This window comes from Vombatus ursinus, unplaced genomic scaffold (assembly GCF_900497805.2).
Source record: "Vombatus ursinus unplaced genomic scaffold, bare-nosed wombat genome assembly UNPS02014782.1, whole genome shotgun sequence".
Lineage (NCBI taxonomy): Eukaryota > Metazoa > Chordata > Mammalia > Diprotodontia > Vombatidae > Vombatus > Vombatus ursinus.
In genome coordinates, this window is record NW_020954560.1 from 3,546,064 (window position 1) to 3,566,276 (window position 20,213).

The following is a 20,213-nucleotide window of genomic DNA, read 5'->3' on the forward strand; positions in this document are numbered from 1 at the left end:
AGAGAAAAGACTTTGTAGCCAGGAGTCAGCGTGTTAGAGAGAAAAGTGTGCTGGATCTGAACTCAGAAGACCTGAGTTCAAATTCTTGGTGGGTCCCAGGCCAGTCACTTAGTCTTACTTTCCTAAACTGTAAAATGAAAGATTTGGAGTAGATGACTTTGAAGAGCTTTTCCAGCTCTAAACCTGGGATCCCATATCTTATCTGAGCAGTGCAATTCTTATCTCACAGCCACTAGTTGAGGAGATCACGACAGCACTTTGTCAACCTTCGCAAGTTCTATTCAAATGCTGCTGCTTTGTATCTAGTAGGTACTTGGTAAATGTATTTTGAATGTGGGAAGAAAAGAAATAGTAATGCCTTCAAGATTTTTAGAAAAGTAGAAGTTGTTTTGTTTTGTTAATGTTGCTTTAAACAAAGATTTTTTAAAATAGTATTTTATTTTTTCCCAATTATATGGCGAGGCAATTTTTAGCATTCACGTTTAGAAGATTTTGAGTTCCAGATTTTTCTCCCTCCTTCCCTTTATAAAATAAAGCTTGAGATCTTTGTAGCCCCACTCTGTAACCTCCACAGTTTCCCCAGCTTTTTGCTGTTGAAGGGAGGGAAGTCAGAAGTGGTCCCCTCTCCTTCTTGACTCTGCTCAGAAACTCCACTTTCATCACCTTTGTCCCCTTCTCCCAAATCAGTGACTTCACTGTGAGTTCAGTTTTAGAAAAATAAAAAGGAGTTTAGTTTTACCAAAAAGCTAGAGACTGAAAGGAATAGAACTCTGGTAGGAAACACGGAGGGCCAATAAGGTGGCCACTGAAAAAAGAAATGGTGGTAGGCCAACAGAGGAGATATTTTGGGTCATGTGACCCTTTTACTAACCCTCACAGATTAGGCGTCTGACACTACACACAATAGAGATACCTACATACCATTTGCCTTCCGTGAGAGTTGTTTGGGGTGATTGAAATATCCGTAATTCTTGATTATTTTTGGTCTTCTCCTCCCAGCTCCTACTATAATGATTTCCACATAGAGGGAACTCTCTACAATGTTGCTGAGGTGCTGGACAAATGGTTGTTAAGTGAATGAATCCGGTTCTCCAATATGCTGTATGACAAAATCCTTTTATAACACCTATCACTAGATCATAGATTTGGTTAGTATGTGCCAATTCATCTAGAAGGCAGGTATAGTGGGTATGATGGGGTGCCAGGACTCCCAGATTGGGAAGACCTGTGTTTGAGCCCTGCCTCACACACCAACCTGATGACCCTGGACAAGCCTGAGTCTCAGTTCTCTCATCTATAGAGTGAAGGGGTTAGACTCAGTTAACTCAGAGGTCCCTTCTAGACCTAAATCTGTAATCCTGTGATAAATAAAGCACATCCCAGCATAACACGGAACTACGCTAGGCATTCTGCTATGTAAAGCCTATCATGTAAGGGTTATTCCCTAATGTCGACATTGTGATGGGCTCTTTTCCTCCTGTTGCCGTGGACTGATAGTAAAAACACCAGCAGTAACAACTGTTGTTCCTGAGTTGTTTCAGTTGTAACCCTATTCGAGGTTTTCTTAGCAAAGATACTAAAATGATTCGGCATTTCCTTCTCCAGCTCATTTTACAGATGAGGCAAGCGGGGTTAAGTGACGTGGCCAGGATCACACAACTAGTAAGTGTCCAAGGCTATATTTGAACTCAGGTCCCAGGCCGGTGCTCTGTCCTCCGTCCCATCTAACTGTCCTATAGTAAGAACAATAGCTGATGTTAATTTTGTACTTGAAGGTTTGAATACAGTTTACATTTATTATCTCACTTGATTCTCACAACAAGTCTGGGAAGTGACTGCTCTAGGTATTATGCTCATTTACAGTTAAGGAAACTGAGGGACATCTAGGTGGTGCACTTGATAGAGCACTGGCTCTGGAGTCAGAAGGACCTGAGTTCACATCTGGCCGTAGACACTTGATACTAGCTATGTGACCTTGGGTAAGTCATTAATCTCCCCCTCCCCCCCATTGCCTGGGAAAACAAAAAAAAAAGTAGATAAGGAAACTGAGGCTGAGTGGTTAGGTAACATGTTAAGGGTCACAGTGCTAATATCTGAGGGAGGATTCCAACCCAGGTCTTCCTGTCCTCTACCCCAGTGGTATCAAACTTAAATGGAAATGAGGGCCACTCAACAATACATAAGGATCCCTGAGGGCCATATATTGACTTAGAAAACCACATATTAACATTATCTGTGTTCTATTTTTATTTATGTTGCTAAATATTTCCCAATTACATTTTTTTTTTTTGGTGAGGCAATTGGGGTTAAGTGACTTGCCCAAGGTCACACAGATAGTACATGCCAAGTGTTTGGTCTGAGGCTAGATTTGAACTCAGGTCCTCCTGACTCCGGGGCCGGTGCTCCATCTACCGCGCCACCTACCTGCCCCTTCCCAATTACATTTTAATCTGATTTGGGCCACACTCTGTAGTGTTTCAGGCAGTGTGGCCCAAGGGTCTCATGTTTGACACCTCTGCATCATGCCTTATTTCCTTCCTTCCAGTGGAACTCAGTAAGGGCAAAAACTCATTCTGGACAGAAGGGAACTCATCAAGAAGACCTAGAGACAGAGTGACACCTAATGGGAAAATAAGTATTTATCCCACTCCCACTGTGGAAGTATCTACCTAATAATCATTGGACCATTAGAATTAGGCAAGAATACCCTTCTCGCCCCTACTTGAACTTGATCCGTCACCTCCCTGAAATGCTCTCCCTCCTTATGCTCACCTCCCAGCTTCCCTGATCTCCTTCAAGGCTCAGCTCAATTTCTGTCTTCTGAAAGAGCCTTTGTTTGATACCAGCCTCCATCCCTATCACTGCTTTTACCTTTCCTCTGTTGATTACCTCCCTGGACATACTGTAGGTATATACTTGTTTGCAAGTTGTCTCCCCTATTTTGAAAGAAGTTTTTTGAAGACTTGGATCATGTTTCTCCTCCTCCTCTCCTCCTTCCTCTTCTTCCTCTTCCTCCTCCTCCTCATTCTTATTTTTGTTCTTCTTGTTCCTTTGTATTCCCAGTGTTTAACACAGTACCTGGCACATAGTAGGCACTTAGTAAATACCTGTTGTTATTGATGATGATGACGATGATTGACAGGATCTCAAAAGGTCATCAGTTTACCTATCTACCCCTCCTCTTTAAACAGAACTATCAGCCATCCCAAACAGATATAGTCTTATTTCTTTGAATTTTCAGGAAAATAAGATTCAACAGGTGACCTCAAAAATCTAATTTAGTATATTTTCAGGTTTTTCTAGCTAACCTAAACCTTTCCTACTCTAATTAAGCCAATTTCCTCATGTTCTGAAGACAGAGAACAATGTTTTGTTGTCCTCTCTACAGAAAGAATATTGTAAATCCCTCAGGCAGTAGGGAAGAGGATAGTACTGGAAGAAACATGTATTCTGGGCATCTTGTTCATTTGGCTGAATGGGAAAGGTTAGAGCTATCTCTGGTTAGATGGCATCATGAAACAAGAGAAGCAGGCGATCAGTGTTTGTGCTTGTTGGTTGTGGACACAGAGATGGTGAGTGATAGAATAGGCCAGAATATTCAAGTGTTAACAAAACAAATCCCAGCACAAGTACAGAAAGAAGGCATACAACACAACGTGCTAAGTTTAACTCCAAAACTGTGTGGGGAGTGGAATCCTGAATCTTCCAGAAGGAATGTCACATCATTCTAAGAACTTGTTTAATTAGTGCCCTAAAAGGCATAGCTATATCTGACAGCACAACTCTTCAAATATGAGGGTGCAGCAGAAAGAGAAGATAGTAGGAGTGGGTCCAAGGCTTGGCTCTGCTGTTTACTGGTCCTGTGACTGTGGGCAAATCACTTAAATTTCTGTCTTGGTTTCCTTGTATATGAAAAGAGCATGCAAAGGAGCTTTGTTAATGTCCAGGTGTTATATAAATAGAAACCATTTGATTATGAATTCAATAACTGAGATACATACTTTATTGCCTACTCCGTAGGTGTCAGGCACTGTGCTAAGTGCTAGGGATACAAGAAAAGCAAAAAAAAAAAAACCACATTTGCTAATGATTGTGATGGCTTTTTTCTATCCTAGGGTTTTTGATCTTGTTGGGGGTGGGAGACAGCTAATTTCAGTCTTCCTGGTAAATAACCAGGAATCACTTCCATATAACAGTAGGTTGAAAACTCTTTTGATTACAAGTCAGCCATGGTGTATATGCAGATGCCATATTGCCTTGCTGTACCATGGCATCAGTGATGTCTACCCAAGACTCAGGAAGCATTGTAGACTTGGCTCCATTTGACGATTTGGTAGGTCGGTCCTTTTTGTCAATGACTGCACAATTTTTGAGTTTCAATTAGCCTTTCCAGTTCATATGACCCAGCAAGGCAGCACTTCATTGTGGACAGAGTACAAGAAAAACTTGGGGTGAATCTCATCTCTGACACTAGCTGGGTGACCCCTGGCAAGTCCCTTAACCCTTCAGCCTTCTTTTTTCTCATGTATAAAATGGGAAAAATAATACCTACAGTACTAATTAGATAAGATTGTAATATTCAAATAAAATCATGTATAAAAAGCCCTTTGTAAACTTTATTTAAAAAAAAGAAACCTAACTTTTATTCCTTTACATATATATTTTTTGTGTACATGGCAAACACTTTTATAATTTTATTTTTTATTTTATTTTCAGTTTCAAATTCTCTCCCTTGGTCCTCTCTCCCACCCATTGAGAAGGCAAGAAATATGATACCTATTATATATATGAAGTCATCTTTGTGCACTTTAAAGCATTAGATAAATATCAATTATTATCTGCCTGTTGAAATTCTTTGCCTAGTAAAATGTAAGCTCTTTGAGGGCAAGGCCTATTCTTCCACTTGGGAGTTCTCTGTATGGTTTCTCTAATATGTATATATATACATATACACACAATACACTATATATATAATACATGATATAGTGTGTATATAAATATGTTTGCACACAAACATGTGTGCATAAACACATACATACATACTATATATAGCAGTATGTATGTATACATATGTATACACACATATTATATGTATGTATGTATACATGTGTATGTGTCTATGCACATAGTGTGTATGTGTGTTTATATATCTCATATATATGTATTGTGTATGTGTGTGTGTGTGTGTGTGTGTGTGTGTGTGTATAAATGCACATATTTCCTCACCTGGGAGTTGTCTATATGGTTTCTTCCAAATAGAATGTAAACTCCTTGAGGATAAGGGAGGTTTGATTTTTGTCTCTATATCCCCAATCTTACACACATTACCTGGCACCTAGCATATGCTAAAAAATTCTTGCTGAATGAATAAATGAATGAACGAACGAATGAATGAATGAATGAAACAAACAAATGAGAAACTCTTGGTTCATCTCCAGCCTAACAGCCTTGCAGGAATGCAGAAGAGGAATAGTTCAGTTCTGGAGTGGAGATTTTCTCCTGCTCAGTAGCAGTCAGGAAGCTGAACATCAGAATTCCTCCCCTAACTTTCCACACAAACATCTGGACTATAATTTGCATATTCATTGATGGAGCATGAAGCACACAGGTCACATATGGACAAGAACTCACGGGGACAAAGGGGTGGAAATGCAGCCAGGTAATAAGGGAAGCACTTTCACTGTTAGGTCTAAAAGTCTTCAATCACTCTCGGTGGCAGCATGCTCCCACATTCATTCTAATTATGTCTAGTATTCTTTCTGACTTTCAGTCCAACCTCCTCTGATTCTTCCTTCAAGAGAAAAGTTACCCTGGTTTTATATTGCAGATAATAAGCGAAGACCTGGTTTTGCAGATGATTACAATAAAGCCTTTGTAGTCAGAGTTAAGGTTCACAATTACCAGTTGCTTCCTGTCCCAGTCACAAAGTGCTTCAAAGGGCAGTTTTCCCTCTTTAATGACAAAACTCTAATTTTTGAAGCTGAACCTGTATGAGTGTTGTTAATAAAAGCACTAACAATTAACTCACTAATGAGATCTATTCTGCCAGTGTCAACTACTTACCCCCTCTTGCTGACTGAAGAGAGATAGCTATTTAACAGTTTTGTACAATATGGAGAATGTCTCCTATCTAATCTGTGATTATGGAGTCAGCTGGGCAATTTACGGAGCTTGGAAAGTTCTATATGTATTTGGAAAAATTCTGTGAATATACCATGAACTGGAACCAGAATGAAACAAGAGGAGAGAGGGATACAAAGCCTTTGGGAAATTGTTTTTTATTTAATGATTCCAACCTTCTCCTTGTACCAAAGACTCATCTTCTTAGTACCAATATTCTTCCAGAAATTGTATGACCGGAACTCATGGAACATTTTAGCTTCCAAAGAACTGAAGATAAGGATCACCCTATGGGCAACTGGAGGTAGCTACATGGTAGGTAACAGTCTGCAACACATTACAAATGAGCCTTAACCAAGAGAAGTGGTATGAAGTATGTCATTCAAGAAATATAGGACTGAAAAAAGAGAGGGGTTGGTCATGAGGTCAGTGAGAGACACAGCTGTAGGACAGACACCACTAATACCCTTACAATATCAAAAAAAAAAAAAAAAGGTGAAGAAGGCCCCCAATACACTAGGTGGGGCCCCTGGACAACTTACAGTTAGCAGTCACAAACATGGATAAGAGTTGCACGGGTGGGTTCGAATCTGTATTGTTGGAGAAGATATCCATATACGTAACATAATGGACCCACTGAAGTATTGGAGTCTTGGAGTAGTATATAATAAAGGAAGGGAATACACATTTATTTTTTTTAATTAATTAACTAATTAATTTTTAGTTTGCAACATTCACTTCCATAAGATTTTCAGTTCCAAATTTTTCTCCCCATCTCTCCCCTCTCCTCACCCCAAGATGGCATGCAGTCTGATACAGGCTCTACATATACATTCATATTAAACATAGTTTCACATTTTTAGTCATGTTATAAAGAAGAATTAGAACCAATGAGAGAAACCATGAGAAAGAAGAAAAAAAAAGATAGCAAATAGTATCCTTTGATCTGCATTCTGACTCCATAGTTCTTTCTCTGGATGTGGATAGCATCCACATGAGTCTTTTGGAATTGTCTTAGATCATTGTATTGCTGAGAAGAGCTAAGTCTATCAAAGTTGGTCATCGCACAGTGTTGCTGTTACTGTGTACAATGTTCTCCTGGTTCTGCTCATTTCACTCATCATCACTTCATGTAAGTCTTTCCAGGTTTTTCTGAAATCAGTCTACTCATCGTTTCTCATGGAACAATAGTATTCCATTACATTCATATACCACAACATGTTCAGTCAGGGAATAAGCATTTCTTAAGAGTATATAATGTACCAGGTACTGTGTTATGCACTCAGAAATATTTTTTTTTTATATGTTACAGTGGCATCTAGCTGTAGCGAATAGAGTGCTGGGCCTGGAGTCAGGAAGACTTGAGTTCAAATGTAGCCTCAAACACTTCCTAGCTATGTGACCCTGGTCAAGTTAACTGCCTTCTGTCTGTTTCTGTTCTCTCAACTGTAAAACGGGCACCATAATAGTATTTACCTCCCAGAGTTGTTGTAGGGATCAAATGAGACAATAGAAGAAAGCACCAGAACAGGAGTTAGGAGAATTGAATTCTAATACCAGCTCTGCCAGCTGTGTGTCTTCTCTGGGCTTCAGTTGCTTCCTGGTAAAATGAGTGATGCTCACTAAAGTCCTCTATAGCTCTGAAATCCTAGCATCCTACGGTTCTACTTTTACCACACTTGCCTTAGTTTTGCATTTTGGCATGCTATTTGATATTTGCCAAGGAAACTCATGCTTCACACAAATCCTACATTCATTTGATGCCATTTATCAGAGTGCAGTGAGGGAGCAGGAAGAAGCTAACTAAAATAACACATTTAGCGTTTTCATTTTTCCACTTAAGGTTAATGGTGAAAGGAAAGGCGCTTTTAAAAAGCACTTGCCAACGTGGAGGTCAGCCTGTGTCTGAGACTGTCGGACCCCAGCTGGCCTACAGCTAGTCACTGAAGCAGCCAGCTGTTTCCAGGACCTTTTCCCTGATTCCTCTGTTATTCCAAAGAGAAAAGACATGTGAGGGGATCACAGCAGAGGCACTAGGCACAGATTTTAATCACAGCTTTTCCTCTGAAGAATTCTATAGCTGCAAAGTGCGGTAGGAGATACTTTGAGATGACTATTGTTAGATCCTGGAAACAATGAAGATTTTCCCTCACCCTCTCCCCTACACATACTGTCGTCCTCCCAACACCTCCATACCTCTGCCCTACTTTTTTTGCTTTCATTTAGGATGCAGGTTATATCAAAGCAGGTGTGTAAATATAATTAAGACCTGTTAGCTGCTTCTTTTATGCCAGTGCCCCAATGAAACACACTTTTTTCCTAAAACAAAGAAAAGGCTAGGGTCTGCCCTCTGAGTGTGATGTAAGGAGAAAAGTGGCTACTTTGAATATTCCCTAATTATTATTATTATTATTGTTGCAAAAAGCTTTGGAATCTCTGGAATTTTCACCAAAATAAACTTCACTTGGCCAGTATATTGACCATAATTACAGCACATCACAATTTTGCTTAATGAAATTAAGTTTTAATGGAGCTCACAAGTTGGGTATTTTGCCTGAAATCCTTCATCAGTTTGAAAACATCCATATAAATTTTTATGGAGCAACCTATTAACTGCCTGCTGCTGGGACCAAGCTTTGGGCTCTGTTTCTGTTAAGGAATAAGGTCATTCTTCCTTTGATAAAAACTGATGGGCTGCTCTGATAATTAAACTCTACAGGGTACAGGAGCACTGACATATTTAAACCCTTTTAAAATATGCACAAGGAGAGGAAATAGGTTATACACTCCCACTGCCTAACTGTTCATCAAATGAAACCTGAGCAATATGGTTCTCAGGCTACCTTTTAACAAATGACCTCAGAGTTTTCCAAAACATTACACAAAAGCCCTGAAGGACCTGGTATCAGTCTAGGACACCAACTCTACAGGAAGGATACCTGCATAAAAGGTCAAACTTTAGACTACGACTTTTTAAAAGGTCATCTCCCTGCTGGACTTGGTGCAGAATGAGACATATAATCTTTGGACATGGCTAACCTGGGAATTCGTTTTGATTGACTATGCACATTAGTTATAAGGGTTTCCTGGTCCTCCCCCCCACCCCCTGCCCAGTGGTGGTGGGAGGGATGATTGGGTGAGAAAATTAATTTTTGTCAAATGAAAAAGATTTAATGAAAAAAAGTTGCTTCTGTCTCTTTAAATAGCTTTCACCGAATCTTTTCTTTAAAAAAGTCATTTTTGCCGATAAGAAAAGTGACAAGTGTGAACTGATCTCACATTCAATATGGTCTTTCAGGCTGGAAGCTTTTGAACCAGTCTTGCTAATGAGTGCCTCTTTACTTGTTACATCAGAGGTCCAAATCAATCATACAGGTCTACTAGATACTATGCCCTTTCCTACCAGACTCTGACAGTTATTCAGGGAGGGGGCGGCCCTACTGTGTAGGGTGGAACCCAAGTATATCTACACTGAACGACGTAGAGTGATGAGATAAGGGTACAGGGTTCCCCTAGCTAAATCCCTGAGCCTCTTTCTTGTCTTGTCACAGGTCATAAATGATCAGGTGACAATCATCTTCCCAGAAGCCCAGATTCTTCCTCTTCACTGGTTGAATTTTAGGTCTATCTTGCTTCTCTAGAGATTGAGTTGTACATTGGACTCTCTGGTAACTGTGATCTGAGAACATCTCTCTTTTTCCGTCTACCTCAAACTAAGGGCCTTCCCTTGTGCGAGCTAATAAAAGCCTGCTGCTTTCAGTATTTACTGGCTGGTCTATCTCTTCAGTGTACACGTGGCCAAAAGGCAGACGTGCTGGACTAGGACATTGGTCTATGGTTTGTGACCTTTGCCCTTTCTCCAGTCCTTCAACCCCTCTCCTGTTCTTCAAGACTCCTCAAAGATCATCAGAAGAAGCTCAGTAGCAACATGTCCCAATTGTTTCAATGCCCTAAGATCATAGGATGGCTGATTTTGAGCTGGAAATATCTAATCCAAATCCTTCATTGTATAGATGAGGTAACTGAGACCCAGAGACTTTATAAATAACTTGTTCAAGGCACGCTGGTAGTAGATGGCAAACCCAAGACTTGAACCCAAAGGCCTCTGACTCCAAATCCAGCACCCTTTTCACTGCACTGTAAATATTGTTCATCTGAGCCTAGAGGTCTGAACTCATTAAAGGCATCTAAATACTTTCTTTCCATCTCTATACTTGGCTTAAATTTTAATTCATTGTTAATTATTTTTGTTCTATCCTTGCCAGGCCAAAGATGGTTCTCCTTGGAAAAGAAAACATAAATAGCAGTTAACCAATTAAATCAGTGTTCTCACAGACGTTTGTTATCATCATCCTACCCAACCCAATTAAGTCATATTTTTTCTTTAATATTCGTCTTGACCCCAAAACAACTGAAAAAAAAAAACAAAAACAAACCAAACTACCCTTTTTGTTACTCTTAATCATCAGCCTTAATTCTTTTTGGACTTTAGTGACATTTTTGTTCACTTTTGTTTTAGACCAAAACCTTCCTGACTATGATTTGTTTAGTGACAGCTGGGTTCCAAGACCACAGTGCAATGAAGACCTATGTCCTTATGTCTTTTTCCATTCATGGACATAATGGAGAAGCTATTGGAGTGCAGGAACTGTTTTACTTTCCAGTGCCTGGTGTTAAATGATTGTTAATTGATTAGGAAAAAAGGACTTGGGAGACCCCCTGAAATTTTTGGAGGCAACATATGTTGCAGAAGTGCTCTGCCCCCTTTCTATCTTTTGCTCAGAGAATTATAATCAAATCAACACCATCACTACATTTGCAAGTAGAATGTCATTCTACTTATCCTCCGTGACTTCCCAGACAAAAACTTATATTGGTATTCCTGATTCTTATCACAGTGGTTGGTATACAGTAAACACTTCAATGCTTTTTCTTTCCTTCCTTCTCTTCCTTCTCTTTCTTCCTTCCTTCATTCTCTTCCTTCCTTCCTTCCCCTCCTTCCTTCCTTCCTTTCTTCCTTCCTTCTCTTCCCTTCCCTTCCTTCCTTCTTTTCTTCTTTCTTTCCTTCCTTCCTTCCTTCCTTCCTTCCTTCCTTCCTTCCTTCCTTCCTTTTTTTCTTCCTTCCTTCCTTCCTTCCTTTTTTTTCTTCCTTCCTTCCTTCCTTCCCTTCTTCCATCCTTTGAAAAGGAAAATTACATGGAAAAGTCCCTAAATTCCTATAAAATAAAAAGTGAGATGGTTGGTGCTTTCCTCCAGTCTCCTCCCTCTACTGGTGAATGAGGGTAGAGACAAGGGGGTGATTTGCTTTTGGCTGACTTCCATCCTAGGTTATTGACTTTCACTGATTCAATTCACCCTATCAAAGCCTGGCTTTCCCAGTAGTACACACAGACCAATGATCTTCCATGAAGAGACACCCTCTTCTTGAGTATTTAGAAGGCATAACCTGGAGCATCACTATGGGAAACAGACAGGACTAGATCACTTATTAATGCAAGGGTAGTATATTTCAATAACCTCCTCTCCAAATATGTGCCTGGAGCTTCATGTCCTGAAGGCTCTTGTAGATAAACAACAAAGGGCAGAGCTCTAGTGCTGATCTGTCCCCTTGCTCAGTATCAACAGTCTTCAGAAGCAGCTGACTCATAGCAAGGATAGCATCGTAGCACAAAGGTATCAAAACACCTCGGTGCTCACATCAGTCAATACCATGATCTACTGATATTAACAAAAAGATTTCTCCTACCAGTAATAAAATAATATTCTATATCAATCAAAAGACTAATCAAACAAATATTTAAGTACCTACTATGTAACAGACAGACAGTTTGGTGGCACAGTAGATAGAGAGCAGGGCCTAGAGTCAGAAAGACCTGAGTTCAAATTTGACCTCAGACACTTACTAGCTGTGTGACCCTGGGCAAGTCACTTAAACTTGTTTGCCTCCATTTCCTCATTTATAAAATGCGCTGGAGATGGAAATGGCAAACCACTCCAGTATCTTTGCCAAGAAAACCTCAAATATGAAAAACCTCCCAAAGAGTCCATATGAACATTTGGAGTGGAGATGTCCCTACATTTGCTCATCTCATGTTTCTTTTGAGCTACTGTAATTCTGCTTTGCTCCTAGAGTACATCAACTTCTTTGTAGCTGGCCTGCCATGCTAGGTGATCCTATGCCAGCGTCTCCCATGTCTCACAATTCCAAAGTTCTTAAGAGACACCTTGAGAGTGTCTTTGTATTGCTTCTTCTGACTTCTGTTGGAGCGCCTGCCTTGTGTGAGTTCTCTGTAAAGCAAATGTACATTTGGCATTCAAACAACGTGGCCAGCCCATTGAAGTTGTATTTTCTGCAGTAGAGTTTGAATGCTTGGCAGTTCAGATCAAGGAAGGACCTCAGTGTCCCATACCTTATCCTGCCAGGTGATCTTCAGAATCTTCCTAAGACAATTCAAATGGAAGCAATTCAGTTTCTTGGCATGGTGCTGGTGGACTGTTTAGGCTTCATAGCTTGCAACAACGAGGTCAGCACAATGGCTCTGTGGACCTTCAGTCTAGTAGGCAGCCTAATACCACTTCTCTCTCACACTTTCCTTTGGAGCCTCCCAAACGCTGAGCTAGTTCTGGCAATGTGAGTGTCAACTTCAGCATCTATGTGTACATCCCTGGAAAATATACTGCCATGGCAAGTGAATTTATTCACCACTTCACATTTAGATAGCTCAGGACTCACAAACACTTCTCTCACAACATCCTTACTGATGAGACAGTGCAAATATTATCCCCATTTTACAAGTGAAGAAATTGAGTGTCTCTTCCTGAGCATTTTCTCCTCCTGCTGCCTACACTCCAGATATCAGCCTCATCTCCTTCCTATAGGAACGTTGGACTCTGGACCTGAGTTCCCTGGCTTTGATGAGTTCTATCTTGTTGGGAACCAGGCCTCCAAGCCACTTCCTGGCCACCTCACCATGAAGCTGCTCTATACCTGTCCCCCTTTTCAGCTCAACTTTAAATGTTGTCTTCCCTCCATTAGAATGTAAGCTCCTCGAGGGCAGTGACTGTCTTGTTTGCTTGCATTTATATCCCCAGAACTTAGCCCAGTGCCTGGCACATTGTTAACACTTATCTGAGAGGTTAAGTGATCCATCTACGATCACATCCTTGAAAGTATTGGAAATCACTGGCCCAGAACCCACACGATGACCATTTGTTTCTGGGCCAACCCAGCCTCAAGCAGAAAACAGCATTATTCCATACATAGAGTACAAGACCACTGCCCATTTAATGATTTTTAGAATAGGATGATAATAACCCACCATATTAGAGAAAGAACACCGCTATCCTGTGCAGAAGGTAGCTTTAATAGAGAAATTGGGGCTGTTTTGAGCTTTGCAGATTTGTTGAGGCCAGTGTCCAAATCCCAAATCAGAACAATCTCAGAGCTACCGTTATTTATTTGTGAAATCAGGTTATTTTTCCTCTAAGGGAAAAAAAATCCAACCCTCCCAAGATTACTCTAGGTTTTAAAATGAGTTGTGTGAATTCCCTGCTGTGCAGAGATGGGAGGTGAGGGGCCAATTGCTCAGGGAATCTGATCAGTAGAGGTCAGCAGAATCCTGGCGAGGTTAGAGAAGTGATGACGGATGGGCAGTTGTCACTCATAAAGAAGGTCAAACTGAGGAGAGCAAGGGTTCACTATTATCTATTTTTGAGAGGGAGAATGAGATTCAGAGTAGGTGGGCAGGATTGAGTTGGAGGGGTCTGTATGAGAGAGAGGATGTATAAGTAAGTGTAGGGCCAGGGAAGGGAGAGGGGATGGAGAGGGAGGTGAGGCATCAGATTCAAGAATATAGTCAAGAGGCAGGGTGTAAGTTAATGACACCTGGAACATAGACTCTCCAAGGTGACTAGGTGGAACAGTGGACTTGGGATCAGTAAGACCTGAGTTCAAATCCAGCATCAGCCATTTACTAGCTGTGTGATCTTGGGCAAATCACTTAATCACTATCTACCTCAGTTTCCTTATTTGTAAAATGGGAATAATAATAGTACCTACCTTATAGCATTATTGCAGGGATCAAATGAGATAATATTTGTAAAGTACTTTGCAAACTTTAAGGGGCTATATTATTTTTACTGGAAAGCAACAAGCCTACTCTGACCTCCAATTTCTGCCACAATCATGTCCTAAGAAAAAGGGAATAATAATAACAATAATGTTAATCATAATAATAACCAATAGTCTCTATAATGCTTTAATATTTAGAGTGCTTTCCTCATAATGACCCTGTGAAGTAGGTATTATTCCCATTTTTATATAGGAGAAAATGGAGGGTCCAAAAAGTTCACCTGATGTGTCAGGTACTGAATCTAGGTTTCTAGTTCTAAACCTAGTGCTCTTTCAATTGTAGAAAGAGGGCAAGAACTCTGTCATCTATCTTGAGAGGAAGGGGGTGGGGAGTTTAGTTGAGGCTGAGGCATTTAGACCCTCTCTGATTCTATATTTGTTGTCTACATTGCACATCCACTGGGTAATTACCTAATGTGGACCTGGACACACAATACACACTTACACATACACATGCATGCTCGCACACACACACAAATACAAGAAATGCCTTCCTTGGGTAGGGGTTGGGGGATACGAGCAGAGTCACTGTTAAAGGGAAGGCATCTGTATATCCCATCTGAGGCTCTCTCAAATATGCCCAGGGGCTAGGGAAAGGGGAAGAAACCTGAGAAAACATATTCATATATGCAGCCTGCTGCTAAATTTATATTACAATCTCATCAAAGACTCACATGGTGATGTAGCAAGCCCTACGTGCAGTGCTGCGTAGCAAGCATTGTTAAGTACACTAGCTATCCCAAGGGAATGGGAAGCTCAGACATATAAGAATCTCTCCCTGGTTGCCTTCCCGGTGGATCAAGCACACTAAGGGAAATACAACACAATAGTAGGAAAAACCCCATGTCACCCAAACAACCTAAGCCATGCCTCTCCACAGTACACCAGAATCTTACTTATCTGGGTCTGTTTTTCTATCATTATATATGTATTCAAAATGGGTTTCTGTGGACATTCTAAATGTATTCATAAATGTCATCACATCCTTTCTCCTTTAGTATCCTAGGAAGTAAACAAGCATTTGTTAAGCACCAACTATATTCTAGGCATTGTGCTAAGAATTGTGGATACAAAGAAAGGCAAAAGACAACTCCTGCCCTCGAGGTGCTTACCATCTGATGGGGGAGATGACATACAAACAAACAAGCTGTAGGTAGGATAAATTGGAGATAATCAATAGAGGGGAAGGTACTAACTAGCATTAAAGTGGATTGGGAAAGGCTTCTTATGAAAGGTAGGATTTCAGCTGAGACTTGAAGGAAACTGGGGAAGGCAGGATGAAGAGAGCATTCCATGCTTGTAATGAAGGATAGTCAATGAAAATGCCCAGAGTAGGGTCAAGGAACAGCAAAGAGGTCAGCATTACTGTATTACTGAAGGAGAATAAGGTATAAGAAGACTACAAAGGTTGAAGGGGGTGGACTGGGGCAGGTTATAAAGAGCCTTGAAGGCCAAACAAGGGATTTTATATTTGATCCTATAGCCACTAAAATTCACTAAGGTGGCATGATCAGACATGTAATTTAGAAAAGATCCCTTTGATACTTAGTAAATAGCCTAGGAAAGACTGGAGGCAGGGAGTTATTGCCATAGTCCAGGCATAGCATGATAGCGGCTTACGTTAAGGTGGGGCAGTTTCAAGGGAAAGAGGATGGTGTAAATAAGAGATATTGTGAAGGTTCAATGAACAGGCCTTGGCAACAGATTGGATGTGGGGGATTGGGGTGAGAGAAAGTGAGGAATTGAGTATGACACTTAAGGTCTAAATCTGGCTGCCTAGGAGGACGGAGGTGTTCTTGACAGTAATAAGAAAATTAGGAAGAGGAAGCCTCGCCCCCAAGCTCCATTTCCAATGGAAATGGAGGCAGGATCACTTACAAAATAACCCCATATGCTTTTTTCTGCTTCCACAGCTCTGTGGCATTTGAGCGGAGAGTGTGTTTTGTTAGTCTGTCTGTTCCAAGAAATAGCTATATATGGACGAGGTGCTGGTTGTTTACCATTCTAGAGAAGGAGAGAAAAACAACTGGAAGAATGTATCTGTGCTCTTCAAATTATCCAGGAGTGTTCCTTGGAATAATGTAAACTTCAAAGAAGAGATGAAAAAGAAAATGGAGTCAAAGAGGCAGAGGGTTAACTTGACCCAGAGGCTGATGGGTAGTAAAAGGTTTCACACAGAAGGAAGGGAAGAAGAACCAATGAACAGGGAGGGATCTGTGCTCAGCCCACATTTTTATCTATCTTAGGTAAAGGCATGCTTATTAAATTTTCAGAAGATACAAAACTGAGCAAGACCGCAAACACACAGGAGATCCAAGTCTGATAAGGATCCTTAGAGATCCTTACAAGCTAAAGCATCAGATTGAGTTAGATGAAATTCAGCAGAGGTTAACGTCAAGTTTTACACCCGGGGTCAAAGAAATCAACTTCACAAGCATAGGATGGGGAGGAGTGGGCTAGATGGCAGTTTGTCTGAAAAGATCTGTGGGTTTTAGCAGACTGCAAGCTCAACTTGACCCAGCACTGTGATCTGGCAGGCAAAAAAAAAAAAAAGCTGATGGAAGCGTGGGCTGCCCCAAATGAGGCATAGCTTCCAGGACCAAGCAGCTGGCAGTACTACTGCACTCTGCCTCGGTTGGACCACATTTGGGGAATTGCATTCAGATGAGGGGGGACATAGTTTAGGGTAGATATTGACAAGCATCAAGAGGATGGCAGTCATGATGTGGGGAAGGGCCCTGAGATCAGGTATAGGAGAATGAGTTGGAGAACCTGGGGATGTTTAGCCCCAAGGTAAGACTCAGAGAGGACGAGACAACTATCTTGAAATATTTGAAGGGTCTAGGATGTCAAAGAGAGGTTAGACTTGTTCTGTTTAGCCCCAGAGGGCAGAACCAGGAACAATGAGCAGAAGTTGTCCAAAGGTAATTTTAAGTTTCAGTCCAGGAAAAGGTACTAACAATTAGGACTGACCTTAAAGTGGAAGGTGGTGAGTTTCCCCCTCACTGAAGGTCTTCAAACAGAAGCTAGGGGACCACTTGTTAGGTTTGTTACGATGGAGATTCCTTTCAGGTATGGGTTGAGCTGGAAAAGGATCTCTGAGCTTGACTAGACAAGGCTGACCCCTCCTTTCTGGCATTTTTCAGACGAGGAAACTGAGATCCAGAGAGAAGAAATGACTTGCTCAAAGTGTTTCAGTTAGTAACTGACAGCTAGAATTTGAATCCAGGACCTGATTCCAAATTCAGTGTACTCTCCATAGTATTATGCAAGATGATCAGCTGGTGCTGATATTCCCTTGTAATCCAAAAATCTACAATTCTAGGTGAACCTTGGGAGCTAAGCAATTGATATGACATTTTTTCTAGACTACTCCTGCAGGAAGTATCAAATTATCATATGCATCATACAGGTACTATCAGGTACAGGTGAGCAGTGGTCAAAAGAAGAGGTGAAGGGGAGCCGTCTATGACTACTTGTAGAGGGCTTTCAAAGGGACTTTGCAGCCTTCAACACAGTAAAAAAAGCCTCATGCTGGTTGATTAAAGTAGAGACAAATACCTTTCTTCTGTGTCAGAAATTAATCTTTCTTAAACATAGTTTATTTTTAACAACATAAACTGTCAATAATTTTGTTGTTTATCTGTCTGTTCCAAGAAATAGCTATATGATAATTCTCTTAGAATAACTGAAAATAAACAAATATTTAAGCTGTACTTTGGAACTTTTCTTACTAATAGTGAATTTTTCCTGGACATTCCATCTCCCATCTCTATGACTTTCCCCAAGCTAATTCCTATGCCTGAGAGGCTCTCCCTCCTCATCTCTGCCTCACTGAAATTCTAAAATCCTTCAAGGCTAACTTCGAGTCGGGCAGCTAGGTGGCACCACAGTGCATAGAATGACAGATTTAGTTAGAGTTAGGAAGACTCGTCTTTCTGAGTTCAAATCTGATCTCAGACACTTACTAGCTGTGTGACCCTGGACAAGTCACTTAACCCTGTTTGCCTCAGTTTCCTCATCTGCAAAATGAACTGGAGAAGAAAATGACAAACACTCCAGTGTCTTTGCCAAGAAAACCCCAAGATGGGGTCAGGGAGACTGGACACTGAACCACAACAACAGCAAGTTCAAGTACCGGTTCTCCAAAAGCCCTTTCCAGATAATCCCAGTCATTAATGTCCTGCCTGTCTCTCTTCAACCTCTCTCCCCCAATTTAGTGGTATTTACTTTGTATGTATAGTTATCCCTCCCACATTGTGACTTTCCCCATTGAGGTTTCCATATATCTTGGGTTGGCACAAGAAATGAAATGGAAATTTTTGGGGAGTTTTGTGAAAGCCATAGATGACACTCGAAGGCCAGCAGACAATACAGAAAAAGTTTAGAAACTCAGAAATGCATAAAATGTATGTGTAGTATCATATAATACCAACACATTTACCTTTTAATACTGTAAACATCCCATAAAAGAAAAAGAAAAAAAATTCAGACTTCCTCTCTGTTATGAAGGGAGGGCCAAAAATTTTACTTGGATTTTCCAGATCACAAGGGCACTGCATCCCTAACCCCACAAATGTGGAAGGGATAACTGTATTATGTAGTTACTTCTTGGTGTGCATATTATATTGTTTGGTTCAGAGTGAAAGCTCCTTGAGGGTAGGAGATATTTTGTTTCTGTCTGTGTATCTCCCCCTCCCCCTAAACTAGCACAGTTCCTGGCACATTGCATGTGCCATTAACAATAATAAATTCACATTGAATTGAATTGGCCTAACAAAAACAACAGCAAGGTCTGTTGTCTTCCTAGGGCAAGTATCTAGGACAGGATGGAGAGTCAGTCTCTTGAGTCTTATTTAAGTTAACGATCACAGCCCAGAGGATAGTGACCATGACAATGGGGATGTGCCAGGGAAGCGATATGCCAAGGGGAATAACCTGGGTAGTGAAAGCTTTAGTGCTTTCATCTTTGGAAGTTTCCCTGGTCATACTAAGGGTTAGATTCACCCAATTCTGTGTGTGGTTCTGACAGTCCTAATGCCTAGTGTTCATTCCTGACCATTCACCATGTTGGAATGAATGGAAGATATGAATTGGTAAAGGGATGACCTAAGTTGAGCTCACTTTTGTTGGCATAAAGCTGAAATTTCCTTTCTTCTTCCAAAGAGACATTTTTCTTTAAGGCAGTTCACATTAAAACCTAGTTGTACATATCTGAAATGTCTTTTCATAAATTTGGTTCTGTCTTCATCTTGATAAAATGAGGAAGGGCCAAAATTTGAAGATGTAGAGTGCTATGATAGTTCCTGAAAATAGAGTTTTGACAATATTTCAAGTTAAACAATCAAATCAATCTAGAGCTATACATAGGGCAGGGCAATAAGGATCTGAGCAGCTAGGTGGCACCATAGTGGATAGAGTGCTAGGCCTGGAGTCAGGAAAACCTGAGTTAAAATATGGCCTTACTAATACCCACTTACTAGGTGGGTAACACTAGGCAAGTCACTTAACCCTGTTTGCTTCAGTTTCCTCATCTGTAAAATGAGCTGGAGAAGGAAATGGAAAACCATGTCAGTATCTTTGCCAAGAAAACCCCAGATAGGTTAATGAATAGTTGGACATGACTGAAACAGCTCAACAACAATAACTAAGGTTCTGCTTTAAGGTGCTAAAATTTAGAGGGTGTTGACAGTACCTATAGTCGTATCTTTAGAAGACCTTAGAAGGAAGACATGGGCCACTTAATCCAACTCCCTCATATTATAGAGTTGGAGATTGAGGCTTAGAAAAATTAAGATCATAAATGTAGTAAGTTTCATAGTCAAGGTTGAACCCAGGACTTTTGACTCCAAATCCAACACCCTTTTCCTGCACCATGCTGCTTCTAGTAGCAGCATATGAAGAACTGGACTTAATATTTTGTTAGTAAGAATAGTTAATTTACTAGAGGGTTGGTTGAATG